This window comes from Arachis ipaensis, chromosome B08 (genome assembly GCF_000816755.2).
Source record: "Arachis ipaensis cultivar K30076 chromosome B08, Araip1.1, whole genome shotgun sequence".
In the NCBI taxonomy this organism is placed as follows: Eukaryota; Viridiplantae; Streptophyta; class Magnoliopsida; order Fabales; family Fabaceae; genus Arachis; species Arachis ipaensis.
Window position 1 is genome coordinate 122,635,001 of NC_029792.2, and position 6,045 is coordinate 122,641,045.

At 28.1% G+C, this 6,045-nt stretch overlaps 1 long non-coding RNA gene across 2 annotated transcripts; it reads right to left on the reverse strand.

The window, feature by feature from the left end:
* On the reverse strand, window positions 1,688–2,783 carry LOC110266098. Of its 2 annotated transcripts, none has more exons than XR_002353032.1 (3): window positions 2,418–2,783; window positions 2,144–2,340; window positions 1,688–2,022 (listed from the first exon to the last, which is right to left on the reverse strand). It is a non-coding gene; the product is annotated as an uncharacterized LOC110266098 (long non-coding RNA). The 2 variants fall into 2 exon arrangements; XR_002353033.1 differs by having other exon boundaries at window positions 2,410–2,783.

A 6,045-nucleotide genomic window follows, 5' to 3' on the forward strand; every position in this document is an offset into this window, starting at 1 on the left:
ATGTTACTGCACTCAAACTGTTGCGAAGGTTCAGAGTACGTTATTGCCGCCTCTTCCATCACAACATATGCAAACCACTGCATAAAAAAGGCTCAGAGTACATTATTGGACACACTCACAGATACCTGCTTCTTCTGACACTGACACGTGCTCTTATAGGACACGTCATTCTTCATTAAATTGTAAAGGTATTTCTGAAGTTGAGGATATGTGGTTGGCAAACAATTCTCTTATAGCAAATATGGATAATCTGAACATCAATGTCTTTTATTGTGTTTAGGTATAATAATGCAAAAAGACAGCAGCACTAATGGCAACTCCATGCTCTATTTCTACCAATTCATTCCATTATAGCTTATCACCCATAAAGAATCTCATCATTCTTTCAATCAGCCTATCTTTGGAATACTTTTTCATTAAAATTATGAAGAATGGCAATCAAACAAGGATGTAGCTTCAGAATTATGTTCTATTCATTTTGGTATAAAAGAGCCACGCAAAGGAAAGAAAGGGGAGAGAGGAGGAGAGAGAGAGAGGAACCAAAGAAACACAATATTTGAAAGTTAATTCAGAATTTCTCCAACCAATGGAAATATCACAATAACAACTTAGAGCCAAATTCTTGTCAACTACAATCATGTACTTCTTTCTCTCACCGTCAATTTCAATCTCCATTTCATTTTACTTCATTATGAACTAAATTTATTGGCTAGGACATTGATGTAATCCATAATGTGAATTGATATGTTATAAATTGATGTTATTCAATGATTTATGCTATAAAATCATGTGTTTATAATCGAACTTAATGCTTTTAAACGCTTGATCATCATTTAAATGATATGTTGATTTACAATGCACTTGAAAAAGATGTAAATGAAGCTACTGAATTATAAACACCATAAATTGAATGAAAACTAGAGATAGACAAAAGCTATTTATGTGGTTATTATAAAGTTTCACAAAAATATAATCCTTTACTCACATAAATTTTAGCTAAGAGATTAATACATACTATATGAGTTAAGAGAGTTTTTTTATCTTGAGAAAGACTAGAAACTACATTAAAAAACTTAACCAATTTGAATCCATCATAACAAATACACTGAATAACACTAAAACTAACATAATCAATTCCAGAATGTAGTGAACTCAAATGTGTCCTAGCAACTGATTTATTGCATACAAGTAGTTTTTCTATTACACGCTTTTATTACTATTTATATTTTTCCTGTATTCTCTACATACAATCAAATTCAGCAATACAATTAAAATCTGTCAATCCAAATAATAGTTGAAAAAGCAAACTCAATGATTGACAATTCCTCGCAAAACAATACTTTACTCATTATTTTTTTTTACTTGAAACTGCTAGTGCACTTGCTAATTTGCTATTCAGTGTTATACTTAAAGCACGTCAAGTTTTTGGTGCTGGCGCCAGGAAATTATTCAATATCCATAAAAAGCTCAATTAACTATCACAATGCAACTAGAGATTCTTTAGAGAAGAGAGAACATAAAAGACAAATAACTTTTCTGGATTTTTGAACAACTGGTAGGTGAGGGTGGATATTTAAATTAATTAAATAATAATAAATCCTTAAAAATGCTGATCAAAGACTGTATTTTAAATGACAAGTAGCATTTTTCATTACCTATTAATTTGAATTTTTTTATTTTAGTTTTGTACTTAGATATATTTAATTTGTACAAACAAAAATTTCTTTCACTGGTTTGTTTTACTGCTGTTAAAAAAAAAAAATCTGCATCATCATCGGCATCCTTCACAGTCCATACGCGACCCAAAACCAATCAAACAGCAAAACCACCCAAACCATAAAAAGTTTCAGATCCACGCACCCAAATTAAAATCCACAACTTCAGCCAAACACAACCATATACATCATACACCAATTGACATCCGGCCATCACTAATACAGAAACAAAATACCTGAAACTGTTCACCACTACCTTGTACCAAACAGCCATCAACCATCACTCAAACACCAACATATCCTCAACCTTCATCCAAAAACAGAAGCAGATTTGGAAAAAAAAAATTAGAAGAGTTTTTTTTTTGTAGTAAATAAATCAATTTTTGATAAAAAAAAATTAAGAAAAAAAATGTGTTGCCAAAAATAACCTTTTTCTTCACCGAGACAGAACCTCCATCAGCAGCGTCGTCTGTGTTTCTGCTCTGATCTCTCTTTACCGAACGGTTTTTCTGCATGCAGCAGCACCACGGCCGTTCTCTCACTTCTCTGCGCCGCTCCTCTGACTTCTGCCATTCTTCTTCTTCTTAGCCGCTTCAACCACCATCACCGTCATCTCTTTCTCTTTCTGAAAAAAAAAATAAATAATAAATAAAAAAATTTACTGAGTTAAAAAAATAATAATAATAAAATGTACTCTGTGACCAGAAGCTTGCATGCACAGACGGCGTTGTCTCTGATTTCTCGTTCTTCATCTCTGCTGTTCGCCAGAAACAGAGCAGAAAATCTGCCTTCTTCTTCGTCACCTCTTCTTTCTTCTCACCGTCGTCCTCTGGGTCGTCACTGTCACCATCACCGGCGAGCTCCTCCTTACTCCTTGCCAGTGATCTGAGACTCTGCCGCCATCTCTGTCTCCTTCACCGGCGAAGTCTTCTTCTTAATCGCCGGTGACATCTCTCTTCTTCTTAACCAAACCCCTCTGTTTTTCCTATCCCTCATTTCTAGCTTTTTCTTACTCCTCTGATCCTCTCTCTCTCTCCGTGTATTTTCTTTTTAGTTTTTATCACGTGTGAGTTGAGTTGGGAATTGAGAATTGTGTACTATACATACCTTCACCTATTATTCTGTTCTTCCAAAATATGTAGTAACTAAAAAATCAGCCAAAAACAATAAATATTTTTACACCCTAAGTGTAGGGTTAGATTTGAGTTAAGCCAGTTTATAAGTGTTTTTGATTCGTTAATAGTTTGATAAGCTAAACTTGTGAGTGGGTGAGTCGAGTTTGAACTTGGATTTAAGTTCATAAATTAAATGAGTCGAGCTTGAACTTCAACTCATTAGCTCGTGAGCTATCTCGATTATATATATAACATATTAACAAGTGAAATAACCCGTGCCATGCACGTGATAAAACTGAAATTATAATTTTAAATTATTCTATTAAATTTAATTTGAATTGTAATAATTTAATTAATAAATAAATAATATGAAACAATGTTTTTGTTAAATTTTATAAATTAGAGAATAAATTATGTATTTGGTTGCTTGGTGATCACATAGATGATCAAGTAATTGGATTGTAAATTGATTTCATAGTGTACATCTTATTTTTTTCTCATTTTTGAATGAAAGCGATAATTAAGGGAGTAAGTAGTAATATATAAAGAAAAAAAATTTGTACAACAACATATAATTATAACCTAAAGAAATATTCATATTAAAATTTTACATACTGCAATTTATGAAGATCAATCACAATGTACTGGTCACTTCTCTCTATTTTTGACCATAATATGAGTTTTTCTTTTCTAGTCAAAAATCTAATAACATCTAATTGAACAAAAAAATGAATTAAAAGTACCAAATTAAGGACAAATGAGTGAATAATATAAGAAATTATAACTTTGAACGTGTATAAAATAAAAAGAATTTACTTATTTATTTTATATTAAATGATAAAACTAACAATAGTATATTAATAAAAGGATATACCTTTAAAAAAAGTCACAATATAATTTTAAATATTATACAATTTTTTGGCAAAACTTAAAATCAAAAGGAAAATAATTTTGTGTGGGTTAATATAAATTAATTACGTACCAAATAAGTAGAATAGTTCATTTGTTTGTTTCAATATATCAGCATGAGCAAGCAAATTAAAATGATTATCCAGAATTTTACGATCATCTACCAAATGTACTATACCTGACTCCATCTTAAAAGATATTTTGCACGTGTGTACAGTCAGAAGGTATATTCCGCTTGATTTTTTGATCTCAAAATTTGAGAAGACATAGACTTTCCTTTCTACCAATTCATTCTCAAATATTTTTGTCAAATAATTCTTGATTGAACAATGAATTTTATCGTATTGTAAAACATATTAAATATAAAAACTATTAGCATTTACAAAGCTATTAAAAAGAATTGTCTTTGACTTTATTGAATAATGAATTTTATCGTATTACAAAATAAATTAAATATAAAAGCTATTAGCATTTGCAAAGCTATTAAAAAGAATTGTCTTTGACTTGTGAAATAGTGTACTTATAAAATTAACTTAAAATATGAACTACAAATATTTATAAGAATTTAATTTTGATGCACTGACAGTGTAAAGTAGTTTTACACGTGTATCCAATTACGTAATGACACATCAATAAAAATAAATACATTTCACATTGACCGCGTGAATAGTCATCCAAAAGAACGAATATGATTGCACGACTATGTAAAACGCTTTACACTGTCAGTGCATCAAAATTAAACTCTATTTATAAATTGAACTTAGCATTACTTGAAAAAATTTAGTAAATGAATCAATTAATCTTATCATCTATTAGAACTATTTCTATGTAAATCGTCTTACTCTTGTATGTACATATAAAAATTTAAGTCACATATGCTAATTATTTTTTTGTTATGATTATTTTTTTATATATATATGATTATTTTTTATTCTACAATCGAGTAATAATTTTTTATTTTTTATATCCATGCATATTTCCCAATTCCTTTTCATATATATGATTAACAATTTTTTTTGAATGATGATATTTTAATTTTTTTTCACATATTTTTATATATTAGCAAGAAAACAAAACCACGTATTGTGACTCTTTTTCCTTTTTCACGCCTTAATCTTAATTAATCAATCTTGTGTCCAAAACAGATGTTAGTTAATCTTAATTAAACTTTTAATCATTCTAATTTATTGATGAATTATATTTCTCTTAATAATTGCATTACTAATCTGAAATACAAAAAAAAGTGATACATATATAAAAAAGAAAACAAACTTTAAAAAATCATATTAAAAAGTTTAAAAATAACATATCCATAAAGAATAGTCATAATATATAAATTGAGACAACAATTTAAATTTCTCTAAAACTAATTTAATCAACTACCAATATTAGAACTAAATTATTTAAATAATATTTAATCTATTCTAATCCTTAGATACATATAGATTAGAGTCATTCTTGTAACAACCAACCAAAATAACATCATAAGATCGAATACTTAGAATTGGTACAAATTCAGACTATCTTCTTGTTAAAATTGTCAAATTAAATTGACTTTTATTCCCTTCAATGGCATTGCATTAATGCACCAAAAGACTGATAGTTTCTGAAAAAAATACAATATGTTATAAAATTATTTTTAATACAAAAAGCTTAAGAGAAAAAAAATTTAAATATAGTACCAATCTTTGAATTGCATCTTTAAAGTTGGCACGAATTTTTCAAAATTGAACCTAAATTGAGAAAATTCGATCTCATTATATGCTCCACTTCGAATATTTTTGGACAAACGTAGAAAACGTAGAAGGGAAGTGACTTGAATTTGACCTACAAAACTCCTTAGAAACAATTGCCCAATCAAAAAAAAATAACAAATTAGAAAAAAATGTTTTGATTCTTAGATTTAGACTCACTAACCACAAAAAAACACTATATATAGCCTTTAGTAGTACAAAAATAATTATAGAAATTAATTATTGCAATATCAATTTACCACTATGAACGTTAGTATCATATTTATAGCAATTAGAATTATAAATTTATGTTTAACTTTTTATATAATTATAATTAAGATATTTTTTAAATCAGTATAATTATGTATTATTCATTAAATGCTAATTGTAATATAATTCTAATAAAGATATTTTTTTTAAAAATAAATTTAGAAGAGAGAATAGTGCCTTTATTTTGAAAAGAAAATAAATTCATGAGAAATTGACACCTTACTTTCATTAGTTGAGGGAAATCCAATTTTAGAATATTAAGTAGATTATTTTATATAATTATAATAAAGATATTTTTCTAAA